At 41.1% G+C, this 23,027-nt stretch overlaps 1 protein-coding gene across 5 annotated transcripts in view; it reads left to right on the plus strand.

Annotated features, from left to right (window-relative positions):
• ZDBF2 (zinc finger DBF-type containing 2) overlaps positions 1–23,027 on the plus strand; it is a 405,751-nt gene that overhangs the window by 370,299 nt on the left and 12,425 nt on the right. Inside the window, exon 1 of one of the 5 annotated variants that reach the window (XM_044076018.1) lies at positions 15,764–15,848. The exons of the other annotated variants lie outside the window; for them this stretch is intronic. The gene's annotated coding sequence lies outside the window, so the exon portion shown is untranslated. Of the gene's footprint in view, positions 1–15,763; positions 15,849–23,027 lie in introns of those variants that run through there. 5 annotated transcript variants of the gene reach the window in all.

A 23,027-nucleotide genomic window follows, 5' to 3' on the forward strand; every position in this document is an offset into this window, starting at 1 on the left:
CTGCTGTAACCTTTGTACCTCTAGTCAGATGCTATAACCACATTCTACAGTGGATGTTGGGTGTTAAATGGTCTGTTCTACACCAGTCCCTATCTGTTCCTGTCAGGTTGCCAATATTTACAGAACCCATATAAAATTGTGGATTCACTCCAACCTGTCTGTCGGCAGAACTTTTATCCTACCCCCTCCAATAGCCACAGTGACTGTGGCTGCTTACCAGCTAAAGTGGGAGGTGGGGCATTTTGAGGGGAAAATAGTCCAAGGCACTTGGACTCACCTAGAGACCAGATTGCATATCAGTGTCTTAGAGATGAGAGCAGTCCTCCTTTTGTTGCAAGCTTTTCAGGATGCTGTCCCTCTGGGGACCATTGCAGTTCATACAGACTACATGATGGTAGTCTGGTATATCAACAAGCAAGGAGGAACCCATTCATACCCAGTTTGCAGGAGGCCATGAGTGTTTGGGAATGGGTGATCTTTTTCACACTGCTTTCTAATTGCAACACAGTGGAAATCCAGCGTATTGGCAGACAGGCTCAGCAGGTCCATTCGGATGCCTCACGAGTGGCCCCTCAATCAGTAGCGAACAAGATATTCGACTGTTGGGGTCACCTCTGCTGCAACCTCTTTGCTTCTCCTCGCAACAAGAAGTGCAGCAGCTGTTTCGCTCTGATTCCCCCTTCAGGGAGCACCTTGAGGGATGCTGTAGTCCACGATTGGCCCCTCAGTCTCCTTTATGCTTATCCCCCGCTTCCACTAATCCCGAAATTTCTTCAGAAAGCCAAACAGTTGAAGAGCACTGTGATCCTCATTGCCCCCTTTTGGCCTCATCAAATTTGGTTCCCCCTTCTCTAGTCTTACCTCAGATATCCTCCATGGATACTGTAACTTAAACAGGATTTCCTAACTCACCCCATGCTAGGACTCCACCCGGATCTCCCCATACCTAAGTTAACTGCTTGGCTTCTCCAGTTTCCATCATTGCGAGAGGGTCCAGGTTTTCCTCACCTGTCAAAGCTATTATTCTAGCTTCCCAGGAAGCATCCTCCAAGAAAGTATATAAAAGCAAGTAGAGAAGATTCTCTCTCGTTGAGCTGCTAGTCACCACATTGATCCTTACTCAGCGCCTGTTTCTTCAATCCTTTCATTTCTTGAGTCTTTATTTAAAGAAGGTTCTAGTTTTGCAACTATTAAGCCCCAGTTAGCTGCCATATCCAATTTTCATACAGGATTATCTTCTAGATCTACAGGTTCAACCAGGTTATGCAAGGCCTTCATGAAAGGTGTTTTTCTTCTCAGCTCTCCAATCAAGGACCTTACACCTCCGTGGGATCTTAGTGTCAACCTGCAAGCTTTGACTCAAAAACCTTTTGAATCGGCCAGTGATCGTGACTTATCCTGGAAGTCAGCTTTTCTTGTAGCCATTACCTCAGCAAAAAGGATTTCTGAATTACAGGCACTTTCATCTAAGCCTTGTTATATTATTTTTCACAAGGATAGTTTCCTTCTGTACTAATCCATTGTTCACGCCAAACGTGTTCACAGAATCTAACATAAATCAGTGCATTCAGTTACCAGTGTTCTTTCCTAACCGTTCTAACAAAGGAGAATATATGTTGCATTCCTTGGATGTTCACAGTCAGTTGCATTTCTACCTTCATAGGACAAAACAGTTTAGAAAACCTGATCAGTTACTTGTCCGCTTCTCGCTTAACTGTAAGGGTTGAACAGTTTCTAAAGGGACAATAGCACAAGGGTAACCAGTTGTATATCATTTATTTAAGAGAAAAATGGTTTGCAGTTGTCTAGTCTTCCAAAAGCCCATTCATCAAGATCCATAGCTGCATTAGCAGCCTTTTCATCTAGAATTCCTATTGATGGTGTTTGTGCTGCAGCTACCTGGTCTAAGTCTCATACCTTCATGACCCATTATAAATTGGGCATGCTTTGGCTCGTTGGTGCTCTGACATATCCTTCCTTGAGGCCACCCAAGAAATCATGTAGCTGGGGGCTGTGACCCATCAGTGAAGCAGAATGAGGAGGATAACATCAGATTTATTTGTTATGTACTTACCATAACTTGGTATCTGTGTTGTTCATTCTTATTCTGCTTCACCTTCCCGCCGATCCACCCCCCCCTCCAAAAATGTTTTGTTGTGGAGGATCTGGAAAGGTCTTTGTTGGAAACTTTGTTCCAGGTTGAACCCTTTGTTCCTTTTTCTTGTTGTGGGGCAGCAAGTTCAAGGAGGTTGAGCTAAGGTCAGAGTATTGTGGGTAAGGGAGGTGCTCGAGCCTGGAAGTTGTCTGGTAAAAATGCAGCCGAGTCAGATCCAACGGGTCAGATCCAAACCCATCAGTGAAGGAGAATGAGAATGGACAACACAGATACCAAGTTATGGTCAGCACATAACTAGCAAGTAATGTCAAACCGTATTTGGATGACCAAACTGTGTTGACGCCCTGCAAGAAATGGAATTTTCTCAAAAGTTTTGCATGGATCCCTGCCCTAATGTTGAGCAGGATGTATCCTCCCCCACACAAATCTAATATAGCCATTCTCTGGGGTCACACCATTTGTGGGGAAGGTGATCCAGTTTAACAAGTGGGGCAGTCAGCAAGATCTCCGTGAACTGTTCTGCTTCCAGTGAAAGCACAGTGAAACCCAGAAAAAAGCTACTGTAGCACAACATGGGCAACTTATAGTTTACACACAGAAATGCCATGGATACCGCCTGAAATGAGGCACCTGCTGTGCTATGTCTGAAAAGAAGCTTGTGGTCACAGTCGGACGTAACTGAAGACTGATTGCATGCTGAGATTAGGGTAGCTTTCTTTGCTGATTTTATTTTTGGTATTTCCTTTAACCCCTGTTGCCAGTCAGCCTTCATGTGATTGATTTGCTCATTGCTTCTTTGGTGCAGTGAGCACGATTGCAGGAGACAGTCATCCAGTCAGCCAATGGGATGTTTCTTTGCACGTCTTTAACCCCTTCTCTGGGGGCTGCCATGCCTGCTTGCTTGAATACGCAACTGTCTGCTATGCCTTCATATGTGGGTATGCATGTTGTTTTGCATTCAACATGAAAGCTACAAAACAGACATGGCTTGGCAGAGCCAAGCACTAATACCCAGCCTTTACACTGCATGTCATTCACCTCTTCTCCGGTATGCCTAATTGCATCAGGCCGGACCACAACCTTCCCTAGGATGGGCAGACTAATTTTAACCCATCATTTCTACCTTCTGACACCTGGCTGTTCCAGTGCCTAAACACGTAATTAACTTGGGTAATCTGAACTACATCCAGGGCTTCATCCGTTTAAACCATGGCGCTAAGCAACACTCTGTTTGGTAATTTTGATTTTCTTTTCTTTTTTTACTCAGAAATATGCTAACCTGATAATTGTTTTAGAAAGCCTCAGGCCTGTAAAAAAAAAAAAAAGCAACTAGTTCAGTTACGGACAGTCTTACTTGATAAATCAGTGTTTTCTTCCCCCCTCTCTACTGTAAATTGTGATTTTAAAGTAGCTGCAGTTGTCTTTATGTTTGTGTCTGCATTGTGCATTCTATTTAATCTGTGTCCTTTCCTTCTACATTTTTTGTATTTATTACATGCAGTTTACCTTATATTTCGTTGATTGTTTGCCTTATCATTTGCTCAGTGCAGTTTGTTTTTTTTTTCATGGTGGCCTAATTATTTTGCATTGGCCTTGCTTCAGAACTGTGGCTAAAGTGGGTCTTTTGAGATCAGTCCACTACCCTGGTAAACAGATAAGTAAGTCATTGATAAGCATATTCAAAATATGTATGACAAGCCCTCCTGTTTTGACCTAGGCCAGAATGTTTTGACAAGAGATCTTCAGAATGATCAACTGCATCCAGGGGGGGGTCTATATTATGTTGTCGAAAAGGCTTTTCATCGACCCTTAAATAGTGAAGTGACATTTCAGCGAACGGCCACATCAGTGATTTTTTTTTTCCCCTCGGAAAAAAAATCGCTTGGCCATCCTAGTGAGTTTGCCTTTTTTTCTCCACTGTAGTGCGATCTTGGAGTTGGTATATTTTGTTAGGGAGGTGTGGGGGGCACAGTCCTCCACTTTGTAATGTTCAAAGTGATGTTGTTTTTTTATGGGGCAAGCAATTTTTTTTCCCCTGGGGAAAAAAATCGCTGATATGGGTGTTTTCTGTAATGGCACTTTGCTATTTAAGGGTCGATGAAAAGGCTTTTGGTGGAAAGCCTTTTCGAGTATATAATATAGACCCACATCCAGGTAGCATTTGATGTATTCGAAGGTGGCCTGAGAAGGTAGGTGATCCACATTTGACACATTAATCAACTTGGTAGTCTGGAGCAGTAGCCAGCTATCTAGGTTTTAATGAAAGGAAATTACTTCAGAATGCTAGATGATCCAGTTCTTGACAAGAGAAGGACAAAAGTCTTACAGTATGACCAGAAGGGAAGTGCACTCTGTTGCTTGAGCCAGGATAGATGGAAGTATGAAAGTCCTGAAGCAAATAACTGAGTGAAATATCATCCCAGAAGAGTCCATCCAGAAGGGGGAATGGCAAAATCCAGAGTTTTCAGGGGACACCAACCTGATGCTCCAGCCAAGAAATATGCAGTGTGCTTCATTTTATGATCACAGTGTGAAAAAGTCAAGAGTTATATGAAAAGGATGTCACTAGCGAACTGCTGTTAATTGAAGTACATAGTCCCGAGAAACTGTATGAATGCTACCATGAGCTGTACTGAGACACTGTACTTTAGACATGCTAGTCTGACTGCTTTAGGGACTATTCAGAGAACTAATTACATTTGCATATTTTTCAGGTGGGCACATCTTCTTTGTTTTCCTTTAACAAAGCCGGTAATGCTGTAAGTGGCAGTACATTGAATTAATAATCCTTTGTTTTCTATACCTTCAGAAATGAAACATCTTGTCAGATGTTTATGTAGTTGCACTGGAATGAAGTCGGTCACCATACCAAACTAAACTACATATACCTTTTATTGATTGTCCAAATCTAAGTGTGGAAAAAAAGAGATGTACATATGTCCCTGAAGTGCATGTGCATTGTGTGGGTACGTTCCTGCAAAGTATTCATCTATATTAAAACAACACATACAGTAAATATGTTCTGCAGATCTGATGGCCGCATTTGTGTGTGCGTGTGTGTGTGTGTGTGTGTGTGTGTGTGTGTGTGTGTGTGTGTGTGTGTGTGTGTGTGTGTGTGTGTGTGTGCGCGTTAGCTTTCCCCCTGCAAAAACGTAAAAAAAAAATTTTGTTTTTATTTTATTTTTTATTATTACAATTTTGATGTTTCAAAATTGTGACCTTATGGTCTCAACCACTTTTAATTCTAAGTTTTGAAATCTCGACCTTGTGAAGTAGATACGTATTTTTTATATTTATATATATATATATATATATATATATATATGTGTGTGTGTATATATATATATATAATTATATATATGTATGTGTATATATATATATATATATATATATATATATATATATATATATATATATATATATATATATATATGGGCCTACTTCAAAAGATCGAAGACTCATATAATCGACTTACAAAACATTGCGACCATGTCATCAAAACCCCAGATAACCGAAAACACACAATCACGAAACCTGGAACATCAAACTGTACGAGGCAGCAGAAGTCCGGTTTTAACTTAAAAGAACATTTCTCCTATTAAACGCAACCTACAGTAAATAACTACCAGCTGTTTTGCAGGGGGGCAAGCCCCCCTGCACCCCCCACACCTTCCCTAAATTATATATGCTAACTCTGAGATCACTCTGCCGTGAGAAAAGGGTAAATTTTCCAATCCTCACTGCTCCAATGTCCAGTGCCCCTGATAATATTCCCTCCTCCTTCCTAAAATGTGCTGCTGATGATATAGCACTCCCAATCAGCATCATAATAAACAGATCCATAAAGGAATCATATGTACTCAAACTCTGGCGTATAGCCTACATTCTTCCTCTTCACAAAAGAGGCAAAAACACCAACATCTCAAACTACCGCCCCATTGCTTTGCTCTCTCCAATCTCCAAAATCTTAGAAAAATGTATCCACCTCCAGCTTATGCCTTTCCTGACCCAGAACCAACTCCTTACATCTACCCAGCATGGCTTCCCCCCAGGCCATAGCACTATAACCGCACTGCTCTCTTTCTTAGAAACAGTCAATCAAGCCCAAGATTCTGGACTCGTAGTATCCACAGTTCTCTTCGATCTTTCTAAAGCGTTCGATACTGTTTGCCATAATCACCTTCTCTATCATCTCTCCAACCTTCATCTCTCACCAAATACTATATCCTGGTTCTCCAGTTACCTGTCAGACAGCTCTTACGCAGTTAAATGGAAGAGCACCACCTCTACCTTCTTACCTACCCTAACCGGTGTACCTCAGGGGTCCATCCTCTGGCCTATGCTTTTTAGCATCTTCATCAATAACTTTCACACTGCTATTCCTGATGCCAAAGTTATTCAATATGCAGACGACTCAACTTTAGTCTGCGCTGTCTCTAACCTTCTTGGACTGCTGACTAAAACCCAAACTGCGTTTTCAACCATTGAGAATTGGATGTGTCAAAACCATCAATGCAAATAAATCAAAAATTCTACTATTCCGTCCCTCTAGGAATTTTTCTTATGACAAAAATGCATTCAAAGTCCTTAGCCAAACCAACTTACCTATAGAAGTGGTCATTTTTGCAAAACTTCTTGGTATTACTATAGACGAACACCTCAAGTTCGATATCCACATTCAACAAAATATAAAGAAAACCCACCAAAAGTTAGGTATGCTTTACAGGAACAATCTGTCTCTCCAACTCTACTAGGCATACCCTGGCCACTACTTACCTTCTCCCATCCTTATTTTACGGAGCCCCTCTTCTAACTAATCTGACCTCTTCCATCACCTCTAAACTGGAAAACTGTTATAATAAGACCTCTAAATTTGCTACCAAATCCAAAAATTCCACCCGTCATTGCCTTACCCGTCAATCTCTGAACTGGCTAGAACTCACTAAGTACCTAGACTACCTCCAACTTACCACTGCTCACAGACTTGTATTTCACCCAACAAAATGTCCAGCCCTAACAGACATCCTTCCTCCCTACATCCCCGAATAGAACTCTCAGATCTGAACATCAAAACTTGATTACTATCCACAAACCTAAATGACCTGCTGGCCAAATTCTCCTCTCTTTCTCACTAGGCAAGAAACGGAATTCTGTCCCTTCCACACTAAGGACATTATCAGAAAGCTTCAAAACCCAGCTTTTCTCATACCTGTCATCCAAATGGAAATGTAGCTGCTTTCTCCCTACTTAATTCTAATTAGGAAATGCCCCAAGGAGTTTTTTTGTTATAGTTCCTAACCTCTCTATAACTCCCATAACTATTTCCTGGAGTGGATTTAAGCTTTCTGCAACTCCTATAGCTACCCTCACACAATTTCAACTTTGTAAATAATGTAAATAGCATCTTATTCTAAATGAGTGCATGTAAAGTGTTTCCTTACTTACTTTAAATGAGTGCATGTAAAGTGTTTCCACACTTCAAATGTAAGAATGCATGTTCAAATGAATCTGTGCAGTACAACCCTTAGATCGATCACAGTGAACTTTGTTGATCATGCTTGTTATTAAATGTACATATCTGTAAACTGTACTATATACTGTACCTTTTATACTTTTGTATTGTTTACTGTATTATGTATTACGTAGCTTTTCTCCCCGGGCCTCCACTGACAACGGGCACATTTGGGCCCAGTGGACTTCCCCGGTAATCAAACTGAAAATAAATAAAATAAATATGGATCTACTTTACAAGCTCGAAATTTCAAAACTTCAAATTAAAAGTGGTTGAGACCATAAGATCACAGTTTTGAAACATCAAAGTTGTAATTAAAAAAAAAAAAAATGTTTGTTTACATTTTTGCAGGGGGGCAAGCCCCCTTGCACCCCATACACCCCCTGCTAAATAAATATACCAACTCAGTGATCACACTACAGTGAGGAAAATGGTAAACTTCTCATTCTGTGCTGTATGGTTATCTCTATTTAGAACGTTTGAAGTTTCAAAACTTCGATCATATGGGCTCAACCATTTGCAGTTGTGAATATGTATATATATATATATATATATATATATATATATATATATATATGTGTGTGTGTGTATGTGGGTAGATATTATAAATATATGTTACTGAGAGCAAATAAAAAACATGCCCCGGTCTTGTACGATCATTAACATGGAATAATGAGGAGAATCATAGCTTGTTCCTTTGTGCAGTAGATGCTTTTAGCAGAACTTGTCAGTTTTGTTTACTGAGAAAGACCATTAAAGATCTGCAGTGGAGTGCTGCCATCTGTTGGGGAGTAGTCTAAATACATGTCCACAGAGTGAGACCTTTTGTATTTAATGTGAATCAAAGGGTAAAAAAATCACATAGACAAATCATTCAGTAAAAACTCCAAGAAAGAACCAGCAAAGCTAGATTCTTCCCTCTGTCAAACTTCCTGTAGCGGAGGCCCATTATTTATGAGAAAATGTCACAGTTTAGGTTCTGCATAGAATTTTTACCTTTTATACTCATTGGTGGGGAGTTTTTTTCTCTTACAGGTACATTAAACATTGTAAGTTAGAGGCTTGCAGTAACACCTTTGGCTAGATCTCAAAATATCACCTTTCCTGTCTAATTCCTGATGACTGTGCATTCTGAATATTAATTTACTTGCACATGTTGCACTCTCTGTGGGAGAAATGCACAAGCTGATTCCTGCACTTAGCATTTGTGTAGTCAGATAGTTGTGTTCTGTAATCAAATGTTAGAGCTCTATGGTGGCTCATTGGAAACATCTTGGAAGTATAGCATTAGACTGTGGGGTTCAGTGTATGCCTTCCTCATGTCTGTCTGAGTTCTGTCTGGGTACTCATTTTTCCCCCAAAAAACATGCTAGTTGACTGTCTGACAGTTAGCAGGGCAGGTAAAGGCTATTAGTTAATGATGAGCAGCTTTCCATAGTCCAGAGTTTGATTCTGTCAGCCTCCATTTGCTTATTGTGTGACCCTGAGCAAGTCGCTTAACCAGACAGTGCAATTGAGAAATTGGGCTGCACTCCGTAGTGGTCTCTGGACCATATGCCTAATAAATGCTTGTTGTCCCTCTCACCTGACTGACATTAAAAATGTATAATTTTCCACTGGTTGTCACATCTTGTCTTAAGCAGTATTCATAAGTTTGTAGGTGGTTACTAGGCTAATGACCACAAGGGCCTTTTTAAGCTTAGCCATGCATCCCAAATCTCTGACAAGTTCTGATACCCTTGATAAGTGTGAACACGGGTTTGGGAGATGAAACATTTACAAGCAGGGACCTGAGAGATGAACCATTTACAGGGTGCCTATGTCCATTAGAGACATAGGTGCCAAACCAGGGATGAATTTCCTGTTCCCCATCCAATTGTCCAAGTTGCACTTGAATTGGGTTAGGGAGGAACTCAGCTTCACATGGATGTATACATCATTTTTAGCCATTTCACCTTACAACTGTAGTGGAACATGTATTAGAGGGATGTCTCTCAGGGTGTTGTATGTAGAATGGTATTGTAGTTAATAAAGTTGGCACTGTTGTACCCAGTCTTGTGCTCTAGGGGATAAAGCCCCATATGAAACCCAGATGATCCAGTTTTAATTAGTGGCTTGTGTTACTGGAAGGCCTGGTTGGGAGGATGGGAGTCAGTTGCTGACACTGGCTGTTGAAGATGGGGGAGGAAAGCTTCCAAACTTGCTACATTTTTCACCCAGAAGTGTGTCAGGGTACTGCCGGACGCAGTGAAAATGCGGATCGTAGTGGCTGCATGCTGCACATAAGTTTGGTAGTTCCCGCAAGAAGTTTTGGTGATCAGATATTTCAGTGGTATAGGAATAAGTTTGTCCTAAAAGGGTTCTGTTCTGTCTGCTGGAGAAAGGAAAGAAAAAAGTAATGTCGCAGATGGCAGGATACTGAAAGAGTAGGACAGGCTGTCTTCTTTCCCTAAGGTAGTTAGGACACAACCTTCGCACCCAGATCAGTCCAACATTCCCCCCTGTTGTGGACCATCCACCACCCACTGGAGTTTCTGAGCTTGAAATATTTAGGATGCCAAACCCCACTCCGAGAAGAAGACTGGGTATCTTCTTCTCACAGCATGAGCTGTCTAGTTACTTGGAGCTGATACACTCCTGCTTATCAGAGAGGCCGAGGTCCATGTGTAGTGTCTGTTTCTACTTAGATAAGGACAAAATGGTGATGGCTTTAGTCAAGGCCTAAAGTGAAGTAAGTGTTGTGTCCCCCCATTTCTAGGGTGGCTAGAGAAGACCCATATCCCTTCCACTTATTTTGTTTCTTCTCAGGACCCAGAGTACACACCAGAGATGCTGTTGCTGACTTTGGTGGCACGGGTGATTTTGACACTAACTCCCTCAGTGCTGAGATCTAATAGATCTGAAGTAATTAATATTGACAGTTTAGTGCCAACATTGGCATCAACCCCCTTGTGGCATAGTTGGAGGTGGCATCATCATCATTTGTGCCAGTGGTACTGAAGCCATTCTCAGAGTCTGAGCTGATGTGTACCTGGACTTAGAACCACTGAGAGAGTTGGTGCTGGTGTCTGAACTGCTCACTTAGAGTTTGACAACTTGGGGGATAATACTGTCAACAGTCTTAACCCCATTTGCTGAAACTCTGGACATGATGTTAGTGCAACTACCTGATTAGGGTTTTATACCCTAGAAAGGTCTCCTCAGTGTTGGTACAACTATAAGGCACCTCTCAGTTTAGAGTGTTGGGTCTTTTATCGTCTTCTCAGCAAGGTATGTCCAGGGTGTCTAAAGATGAATTCTCTCCTGAATGTTCATATGAATCCACTGTAAGTGTCCCCAGAAAGAGGAGCCACATGGACTCACCAGCAGAACCCTCACCCCATTACCAGTTCATATGAAGGGGGAGGTTCCACCCATCACTTCTGGATGACCTTAAATTCGGGAAGATCCTTGACTGAGGGGTTTTTGATCAGTAGACCCTACCTTCCACGAGGAAAGAAATTCTACAAGAGGCTTTTTGCATCACTCCGCCTACGTCTTGGGTGTTCAGTCTCACTGATTGTACTGTAGGTCTGGGTGTGGATAGGGCATGGTGAAGGCCTGATGTGGTTGAGCCTATCCCAAGGAAACTGGATTAGATCCTCTAGTTTATCCAGGATAGACAAGCATAGAGTAAGGCACTTCTCGTGGATTGCATTGTAAAGGTGGCTGCCACCAAGAGATCCCTGTGAGGACAGCACCTAGATTCAACTCCCCCACCATATAGGGTTTCTCAGGCCTGTGGAATGTGGAAACACATATGTGCGTCAGGTATGTTTGCAGTCAGGGCATTGAATTACCTGATATACAAAACACACTTTCATTGTGAGCTAGCAGAGAAGATACCCGAAAAACTGAAAAAAGTTGCCATATAGCAACCCATGCCTTAAACTGCCGACACCCAATACTTTATTGTACAGCCGTTCTAAAGCCCTGTATGATGGGCTCTCTCTGTTCAGACCCCAGGTGAAAGACAAACTGCTAAAGAGTGAGCAGGAGGGTATGGACTTTTGCGGGAACTTGAAGACTGCAGAAAACTTGTAATCTTGCAAGACTCAGCAGCAATCTTTCAAACAGCATTTGGATAGATATTTTTGATGTCTTGGGTGCTTCCTGAAAAGTTGCTGTCATAGCAACAGAAGGCATTTGTTAATCAAGGATTTCATAGCCCCTCCCCCTTGGCAGCTAGCCACAGAATCCTTGAGGACTTGTGTTACTGTAAATTACAGACAGACACATGCAGACACACACACACACCTTCACACAATTTGGAAATTGTCAGTCTGCTTCCCACATGTCTTTGAAATGCTGGTGGAAACTAGAACACCTGGAAGAAACCCATGCAAAAGGAGAGCATGCAGTCTCCACTTAGAAGGCACCACTGCTAAGAACCCTACACATGGACCTCTTGCTGTGAGGTGACAGCGCTGCTCACTTTACCACTGTAAGGTGTCTGCCTTTAAATATTACCAAGTCATGCAAACCATTCTCAGTTTCAGGTTGAGAGCAAGTCACACATAGTTATGTGCCCTCCCAGCTGGTCTCAGCACAGCCCTCAGGTTGCTCACCAAATGCATGTCAGTGTTGGCAGCTCACTTGAGACTGCACAGAGTCAAGGTGTTACTCCACAAAGGAGTCAGTGGTTCAAGCAAGGGTCTACCTGCAGCTATTTCTGCCCATGGGAATATCACTGAATGCTATAGTCCCAGATGGAGCAATCAGATGTAAAGAAATTCATAGCCTGCTACCTGGACACTATTTGCAAATAAGCACACCTCACCCCAGACACCGTTTAGTCCGTTCATGCAGTGATTTGATTTCTTTTACAGTATCTCAGGCCATGATCAGTTGTTGTACTAAATGTCTTTGGCCTCATGGCTGCAGCTATTCACTCGGTTCCCTTTGCAAGGTTGTACATGATGGTTTTGCAATGGACCCTATGCATTCAAAGTATGTTATTAGTTTCTCCTTTTGTTGGTTCAACTTTGAAACCTATAGAATAATTTCCTCACTGTTCCTCTAGTTAGGGTAATGCATCAGCCATTGGGTGGTACTGGTGGTGGTGTCAGCATTTTTTTTAGGTCAGATGGTCCATGGTACATGAATTTAGCATGAGGCTTATTTGGATATAAATATACTGGGGATGAAGACAATTCTGTTATTGGAGGTTCTGCAATGGCGTCTTTCCCAGGATGTAATTACTGTCCACTCCGACAGTATTTCAGTAACGTGATACATCAGAAAACAAGAAGGAACTAGTTCCTTATTCTATGTTGGGAGGCCATGAGTCTTTGTTAATGGTTGATTAACTTCTTTCGCTTTCTAATAAAAAATTCCCATTCAAGCCAGATGTCCTGTTGTCAACAGATGTCCACTGACGAGTTGCAAGTGGTTTCCTAGTCTTATGATGGCTAGGATGGTATTCCACCATTAGGGGAAGCCCTGTTGCAACCAGTTGGCCTCTACAACCATCTCCAAGTGCATTAACGTCTTTTCCCTGATCTTTCAACAGTGTCAGGTCCACAGGAGGCTTTTGTCCATCCCTCAGTGGCCTCTGGGATTAGTATACATTCTCCACCATTCCCACTAAGATTGAAATTTATGCTGAAAGCTAAAATGTGCAAAACCAAAGTCATTCCCATAGCCCCATTCTGGCCCTAGCAAGTTTGTTTTTCCCTGTTATGGCCTCACCTGCTGAAGAAACCTATTTTCCTGCAACTTTACCCAGGCTTTCCGACCAGTCCGTTTTGCAAGCCTTCTTGGACTGACACTTCCTCACAATAACTGCACGCTTTCTCTGGTTGCAGTCATAGTATGGGACTCTGCATCTACCCATCTATGGTGGTCTAAGTTCTAACTGCTGCCTATAAGAGAAAGCTATCTAAAAGGAAATGGACATTTTCTCTTGTCTCTCCGACACCTTTGACAAGAGATCTAGCTTATCCAATATGAGATTATACATGGCAGCAATTTTCAATTTGCTACAAAAGTTTATCCCATCAACCTTGTTTATGAAGGTGTGTATGACTTTTCTACTAAGATCCCCTTACAATGGTTATTTCCCTTTGCGAGATGTCATTTTCTTCCTTGTGAAATTAAGGCTTCCTCCATTTGAGCAGGTTGCCAGAACAGCACTGAAATATTAAGATGGAAGACATTGTTCGTTGTGGTAATAACATTAGCTAGGAGGGTTCCTGAGCCATAAGCCATCTTTTGTGTCTCTACATATTTAAGTTTCCATAAATGTAAGGTTTCTTTGAGTACCAACCCAGCCTTTTTACCAAAAATATCTTCAGATTTGAACTTTAATCGTCCTGTTAATCTTTCAGTCTCTTTCCCTGAATTTATCAACGAGGGTGAATACAAATTGCATTGGCTAGTAGGTGTATGCAGTTGCATTTCTGTATTTACAGAACCAAAGATCTGAGGAAAGACTACCAACATTTTATGCCCTTTACTACAAGCAGTCTAGACTAGAAGACATCACAAGTCACCTTGTTGAAGTGGCTATCTGACTGCTTATCCTTCTGTTAAATATGACTATACTAGGTAAACCAAGGATCTTTGTACAAGAGACATGTCTAGTTCTTTAGCTTCGTTTTTTTGAGGAATTAACATGTTGATGGCATTTGTGCTGATCCAGATCTTCCTTCAAAGCCAACATCCTCCAAGGGTATTCTTTCATGATTCTATCCAAGATGGTTAGCTGTCTATGAAATGGATGGACTAGATCATGTAAGGTGTAATAGTTGTGTGTAGCATGACATTAGATTCTCATAATCCATGCCTGTCTACTTAAAACATACCCTTCTTTCTTGTACTTTTGAAGTACCAATTTTCCAGAACTTAGGTGACAGTACCTGTGGCATTTATGGGGTATTGTAGTGATCTATCGCTAAATTTAGACATTCAAAGATAAAGATTAATGTAAGTGAAAATCATTCGCCCTAGGGCAAATTCAGTCTGGTGGCTAAAGTAGAAACACGGTGCATTATAGGAGGAAGCGCAAGAGTTTGAGAAGCCCTGTAGATGCTAAAAGACAGTGCTGCCTGCAGTGACCAGTCTTCACAATACATCCCCTGGAAGATTAAAGGCATTTTTGGATGCAAAACAGGCTAAGTAAAAGGTTTAGCCAACAAAAAGTGATCTAGGAAGTTGAAGGGAACACTGCTTCTCATTTTTTCTGAAAATAACAAAGCCCATAGGGATACTTTGTAAAATCTTGCCACTCTTTCGAAGAAAAATGCTTGCATGAGAGAAGAAGCCAAAGAGCTAATTAGAAGAATCATGGCTACCCTGGACTTTAACCAGAGACTAATGCTGGAAGGTAGAAATGATCAGGAAGAAGACCAGCAACAATGTGGAATTTGTGTATATAGTTTCCCCCTTCATTGCAGAACCATAGTTTATGTATCTAAACTAAATCAGTCCATTAAATGTAGCTTAGATGCATAAACTGTGGTTCTGCAAGGAGTGGGGATGGAAAAAGATTGGAGGTTTGTTAACTGTGTTAAACTGGTAGGAAGATTCTAAAGCACTGACCCACTTTACCATTCATTTTTTAGGAGGACACTGACTGGACTGAAAACATAACTTGGTTAAAAGGAATTTGTTCTTATTCATTTTTTAAAAAGTCATGCAAATTGCAGATTGTATTGTAAAGCAGTTCTGTATAATATACAATCAGAGGTATTTTGCGTGTGTGGTGGAGTTTTTCTGTCGGTGACTGTCATACATGTTAGTGATATTAAATTAACCAAAGTACTTTTTTTTTCTTTATTATAATGTATCCCAGCTTTACACTTAATATAAAGACTGAAAAGAAGCAAGTTAAAGTTAATGTTGAAATATTGGGCTGCTGGGGAATTTAAAAGTGTATTGATTATATTATAAATAGAGTTAAAGATTATTAATTTCTTCTGTGGTGGTTTTATGTCTACATCAGTGTCCTTAGTTTAAGCTGTAGACTGGTGGTGGTTAAATATATAGGTTTGAAAAACAAGACAAATAACGAAAAACACAAAAATGTTAGTTCTTTCATTTTTAAACTTATTAGCTGTTTATTTTTCCATTAGCACCTGCTTTTAGCTGAAGGCAAAGATCAAACAGATGCAATCATTTAATCATGAAAGAGCTGATCAATGTGTGAAATCTATACGGGTTCTTTCCTGCATTTGCAAAGTTAGTAACTATATATTTTTTTTTTCCATTAACAAATGCTTTTAGTTGGAGACTGTGTCTGCAGGTACAATTGAGTAATCTGGAAAGTCTGAACAGTGTTTTCTGAGTGAAATGTACAAGGTATAATTAACTTTTAAAAAGAAACTGGCAAGTAGTTAGTGCAATTACATTTCAAAATCTAGGAGCTGAATGGTTATCCAAATAGTTGATTCTTCAACAGCATTAGTCCTTTACTGCATTGATTATAATAGTCCGCAGTTTCGTTTATTTGAGGAGTAGTCAGTGCATTTTTTATTAAGGCTAAAAGTTGATTAACTGAAAACATGCAAGTTTTTCACATCTGGGAGAGAAATAGAGATACAAGGACAGATAGAAATCTATTTAAGTGGGAACGCATTTGCTTCAACATGGTTAACCCTAACTTCAGAATAGATAATGCCTGTGGGTGCATCTATGGATTTAGGCAACTGTGCCTATATGGAGGGGAAACTTGTATAATTTTGAATGTTTCCTCAAGTTAAGAGGTTTGGGGGATCAAACATATATTTCATATTTTGTTTCTTGAATCTCTGTATTGAAACAAAAAGTTTGGTAAAATGTGAGATGAGTTTAGATAAACATGACTCTACTACATAGGTCGAACTGCTAATCCTGAGTTTTTGGATGTAAGCAAGTTGAAAACGTAAATTAAAAATAAATGTTTTGTGTAATATGTGAATGTAATAGCTTTTTGTCAGAATGTTTGCCTTGTTAGCTTTTACATGGAATGTAAATGGCCTTGTGGTTAGAGGGTAAAAAAGAAGAAAGTATTGAATTATGTTAAGAAATATAGGGTACAAATAATGTTACAAAACATACATTTGGATAGAAGTGTGCATATGAATTTAACAAGGAGAGGATTTCAGGATTGGCATTCAGCAGTAGTAATAAAATATGAAACTAGACAATAGTGGTGGTGTTTTTGGCATGAGAAGAGTATTATAGTCATGTATTTATATTCCACCTAAAACTGTTATGGCACCTGGAAGAATTTTTGGTGAAATAGTAAGCTTTCAGTAGAGAGCATTATTTATGGTTAGGGACTGGAACATGATTTTCAATAGTGGGGGTATACTAGGGCAACCTAGAAGGGAAAATATAACAAAAGGGTAGATTGTTGATGTGGCATATGAGAATATTTGGTATGGTAGATGTCAGTTTAGTAACAGGAACATACAAAATTTGCATAAGTACCAAAGTACGACCAAAAGGCAAGATTAGATAGAAATATATATCTATATAGGACATTTCATCGAAAGCAAATTTCACCGAAAGTCAAATTTATGTGCACATTTCACCGAAAACACAATTCACGAAACACATTTCACCGAAAGTTGTATATGGCCTTCTCCCCACAGTAGTGTGACCCTGGAGTTAGTATATATAGTAGGGGGGGCACCGCCCCCCACATCGGGGGGTGTGGGGGGCGTAACCCCCCCACATATTTTAAATGTTAGCAACTATATGCATGCATACTTGCAATTGCAATATATTACTCTTATCCAAACATATGCATTTAACATATACCCCCCTACTGTATATACTAACTCCAGGGTCGCACTGGAGGCTGAGCTCTCTCAACATAGGACTGGCAAGACCAGTCAGGAGGGGAAGGTTACCACACACACTATAGACCCAGTCTCACATAGTACCATTACAACCTCAAATCATACACATAAACACACAAAGACATACTCGGAGGCTCTGATCAAAAATCTACCAAAACAGCAGAGGCCACCAAAGCAGACACCCAAAAAACCACCACCTCAGAACACAACACCTGCAACACATAGACCTCACAGTCAGAGTGTCAAACAGTCACAGCCCTTAAGGCCAAACACAATGCCAGACACACTAGTCATTGGTGACTCCATAGTCAGACACACTGATGTCCGCTCACCAGACTGAGTAAGGAGAAGGTCACAGTAAGCTGTCTGTCGGGCGCTAGAATCCGCCACATAACGCAAGCACTCAGGTCTCTCAACAGCAGGTACAAATATGACTCAGTCATTGTCCACGCTGGTGTAAATGACCTGAGACGTACCTCCTTGGACTACATGAAAAGAGACATTGAGGAGCTCTCTGATTATGTAGCCCAGGCAGGTATGACCCTGACCTTGAGCAGTATCCTACCTTCACCAAGAATGATGCCACAATACAGAGATAAGATGATTAGCTTTAACAATTGGCTTAAACACTGGTGTCATTCAAAGGGGATCCAGTATCTGTCTGCCTGGGATGACATGCTGGACAAGCCATGCTGCTTCGCATGGGACGGCTTGCACCTGTCACCCCTGATTCCGGATATTGGCAAAGGCTCTTGCCACCCCATAGTGCCTTTTTAGGCAAGGCTCAAATTCTAAACCTACCACCCTAGAACACAAAAAGGAAATAAACTAAGGGTAATGCTGCTCAATGCCAGAAGTCTAAATCTCAAAATGCACGCACTGAGGCCCTTCTCAGTATGGAGAACATCGATGTCTGTGCTGTGACAGAAACCTGGTTCAAGGCTCCTGAGAGCACCCCAGCTATCAGGTTTTACCTCATATCATGCGTTCCGCCCCAAAATCAGGAAAATACCAAGAAAGGAGGGGGTATCCATATTCATCAAGGACACCCACACCTCAAGACTGGTGGCAACGCATGATGCATCGGAGACCATCCAGGTGCAATTAACCGTGAGGCAAGACTGCTCTGCAAATAGTAGCATGTTACAGGCCACCCTCACAAACTCAGGAACCTCACATGGCCTTCCTGAAAACACTAGAGGGATAAATGTATCACCAAACACCATCATACTAGGTGACTTCAATTACCCAAATATAGACTGGGAACACTACTCAAGCCCAAACACCCTAGCCCAAAAGTTCCTGGAATTCATAAACTCAAATGCCATGGAACAACTAGTCACCATTCCCACAAGAGGAGATAACATACTTGATCTCATCATCACGAACATGGGAGCACAATGTTCAACACCGGAAGTATACCCCTCACTGGTGAGATCAGATCACAAACTAATCTCGCTGGAGGTCCTCATCCCACCCCACCTGAAATAAAAAGACCACAGTAAAGAACTTCCAAAAGCCGACTTCACACTTCTAAAGACTAGTGTGGTCTCCTTTAAGGCCCCGAGCGAGGAAAACAGTACTCAAGCCGCTGAATCACTTACAAATGCCTTCTACCAGCACCTGCAGGACTGCATGGATAAGGCAATCCCAAGCAAAACAAAGACTCTTTGTACCAAAGGCAAGCGTCCAGTCTGGTGGACCCCAGCCATAAACAAACTCTACAACAAAAGGAGGAAGCTACTACAAGATAGAGCAAAATCCTTAAAAGGTAAGACACCCTTGATCACTATAAGCAAAAAACTAAGAGCTCTCATAAAATCATCCAAAGCAAATTTCGAGAAATATAGCTAAAGACTCAAAAGACAATCGTAAGGCCTTCTTTAGCTATGTTAGAAACCTAGGAGGAAACTCCCAGATATGCTCAGAACTAGTTCAAAATGATGTGAAGATTACTGATCCTACAGACATTGCCAACATACTGGCTGACAGGTTCAGTGCAAACTTCTCCCCCTCCCCAAAGGAGAGATATCTATACCAAATGATTGCAGCCCCAAACATCTCCAGCCCAAGTGAGAACTGCTCTCTCCAAAGCAAAACACAGCATCCATGGGACCTGATGGTGTCCCGGCTGTGTGCTCCACGAACTCAATGAGGAATTAAACCCACAGCTAGGACAGCTGTTTAATCAAAGTCTTACCTCTGGATACATTACCCAGGGGTGGCGCACTGCAACTGTGGTCCCACTTCACAAAGGCGGTGCCTCCACCGACCCTGGTAATTACCGCCGCATTAGCTTGACAAGCCTTATCTGCAAAGCCATGGAGAGGATCATAATGGACCTCATAAATAAAGACATTGGGAATTTGCAGACTTTGGATCCAACCCAGTTTGGCTTTGTCAAAGGCAGATCATGCCTTTTAAACTTGGTTGACTTTTTTGAAACAGTCACCAAAGCCATTGATGAGGGAAAGGCAGTCCATACAGCCTACCTCGATCTGGCTAAGGCCTTCGATACAATACCCCACTCGGGTATCATTGAAAAACTCATCAGCTTAAATGTTAACCCATACATCACAAGATGGGTTGCAAACTGGCTGAGTGACAGAACCCACAGGGTCAGAGTTGCTGGCGCCATGTCAGACTCAAAGCCTGTCACAAGTGGTGTCCCACAGGGCTCAGTCCTGGGCCCACTCTTGTTTGGCATCTACTTTTCTGAAGTACAAGCAAACACAGGAGGGTTATGGCTGACAAAGTTTGCAGATGACTGCAAACTGGGCGCCATAGTAGAAAACACATCTGACACAGATATCCTTCAGAAGGGTCTCACAGAAGCCGTTAACTGGTGCCAGAGCCACGGCCTAAAGTTAAATGCCAAAAAATGCATAGTCATACCCTTCGGAAAAAACAAGGTTACCCCTAGCTACCAAATAGGAGGCAATCCACTGAGCATAGAAGAAGTTATCAGGGACCTGGGGACCCAGGTTGATAGTAGTCTGTCATTCGACACCCATGTAGCTAAAGTAGTTAGGAAGACCTTCTACATTGCCCACCTTATCATGAAGGGATTCTCATCTAGATCAAGGGAGGTTATAGTCTCCCTTTACTCATCACTCATCAGACCAATGATTGAGTACAATGCCCCATTTGGAATATATCTGACCCGACACTTGCAGCAGCTGGAGAGGCCACAAAAGTTCCTCACCAAAAGGATAAAGGGTCTCAAAAATCTATCCTATGCTGCCCGACTGAAAGAACTCCAGCTCTATTCAGTCGCTTACTTGCTCAGAGGTGACCTTTGCCTAACATACAAGGCCATGTCAAACCCAGATTTGATGAATATGCTTCACCTCAAAAAATCTAGATCCATCAGAGCCACAAGGGCGGGAGACTTAAACCTCGACACGGCTATTAATAGGACGTGCTGGAGGAATAGATTCATCACCCAAAGACTCCTATGCTGTGGAACAGAATCCCGGTACATGTGAGGCAGAGCACCTGGCTGGCCTTGTTCAAGAGAAATCTTGACCAATGGATGGGAGATCGCAGATATACCCCAGGGATTACCTCAGTGTCACTGCTCAACAGAGGCACAGCAAAATAATGGGTATAGTTCCCCATACTAAAGGGGTGGCGTAAGCCACAAAACGATGGGCTAGGCTTGTAAATGCCCTCGGGCAGATAGCCTAGTATGAACCTATGAACCTATGAACTACAGTGGCGACAAGGCCATATACCACTTTAGGTGAAATGTGTTTTGGTGAATTATGTTTTCAGTCAATTGTGCCATCGGTGATTTGTGTTCGGTTATTTGACTTTTGGTGAAATGTGCTTTCGATGAAATGTCCTAGATCCATAAATATATCCATCTATATATATATATATATATATATATATATATATATATATATATATTCAACCAGAGGAGAAGGTGTAGGTTGTGATAAAAAAGATGAAGGAATTTATTTGGGAGGGGAAGAGGGAAACAGTCAAGTGGGATAATCTGATTCTCTTTCTGTTGAACAAGATGGTTTGGGGTTTCCTGATTTGAAGGAGTACTTTTGAGCTATGTTGTTAAGGTCTGTGTACATAACTCAAGCAAAAGGTTATAAATCGATGTGGAAAATGATGATGAAATGTGGGGATGGGGGTCAAAAGATTAAATAGAGAGACTAAGATTTTGACTGCAGGTCCTTATGGAAAATAGCAACCACAGAGAATATTATATTCATAAAGTAGCAGAATGTATTGTCAGAACTAAACTAGTGCAGGAATGGAGAAAGGAGATTTTACCACTAGATATCAGTACAAGTATGTGAATAGGAAAAGGCAAGAGGGAGGCTGGTATTCACTGAAGGAGATTATCAAAGAAATCAGGGTGCTGAGAGCAAACTCTGGAAGGAAAGGTGATTGAGTGTAGTGAGCTAAGCAGACTTTTTGGAATGCAGATTTTCGACTCTGTTGCCTATCTGGGATTCATATGACAGTGTAGACAAAGATAAAGGGATAGAAGGAGTGTTAAATAAAAGCTAGATCTGGCAGAGTTTTTAGTTGAAGTGTAGAGCAGAAGCTGCTGTTAAAAGAAGTAATAGGATATATAAAATATTGCATGATAACTGTAAGACCCAATCAGTGAAGGTTAGAAAAGACTGGGAAAAGAAAGAAGAAAGGCAGTTTACAAAGGAATAATGGGAAGACATTTGTAAGGCTTCTAATTGTAGAACAAAGTCCAAAGATTTAGGAGGTTTTTGTACAAGTATTTTTATACCCAATGTAGATCTCAGAGCATTTTAACTCGGGTGGATAGGAAATGCAGGCGAAGAGCGAGTTAAATGGGAACATGTTATTTCAGGATATAACGAGTTGGCAGATTTTAAAAAATTCCCTAAAGAGTACTTTGACAAAAATGTTGGAGATAAATTGTTGCAACTAAGAAAGGGATTATTTTGCCTGAGAGCTGAATAGTGTACTAAGGTCTTAAGTTTAATGGTATTGCTTATCAAAAAAGTTACTAGAAAATGGAATTCAAAATGTATTCCCAACGTAAAGGAAGTTAATGGATATTGTAAAGCACATAAAAGAACAGGAAGATGGTAGCTTTAGAAAAATGGGAGGCGCTAATTTCATTGAAACAGAATTCATGGGAGCAATACATGCAGAATAATGTTAAACAATTAGGTTTGAGGGAAGGCAGGAATTATTACCTCCCTTCTAATATTATTGATGAGATACAAAACAACTCGTAACCCAAGCTCGAAAGCAAAGCCTAAAAAAGCACAAAACCAAATCAACCTGCTCCGAGAACAATAAAGGCAGTCCTGAACCATCCATTGCAAAAATAAGCAGCCAAAGAATATCCAATACTGAAAAGCTTTAATAAAGTCCACAAAATAACTCCACAGCATACAAAAATCGACCAAGCGCTTTCTTCTCCGTTCGGAGACTTCTTCAGAGTCAGTTAAAATAACAAAAAACATGACTTTTATTCAAAAAACTAAAAGTGGGCTGGCATAAAGTAAATTGATTAATTGATTATTTTATAAAGTCATTTCTTAAAAGGGCTATGCTCCTT

Source organism: Protopterus annectens, chromosome 6.part1 (genome assembly GCF_019279795.1).
Source record: "Protopterus annectens isolate FY-2018-M chromosome 6.part1, PAN1.0, whole genome shotgun sequence".
NCBI classification, from domain to species: Eukaryota; Metazoa; Chordata; order Ceratodontiformes; family Protopteridae; genus Protopterus; species Protopterus annectens.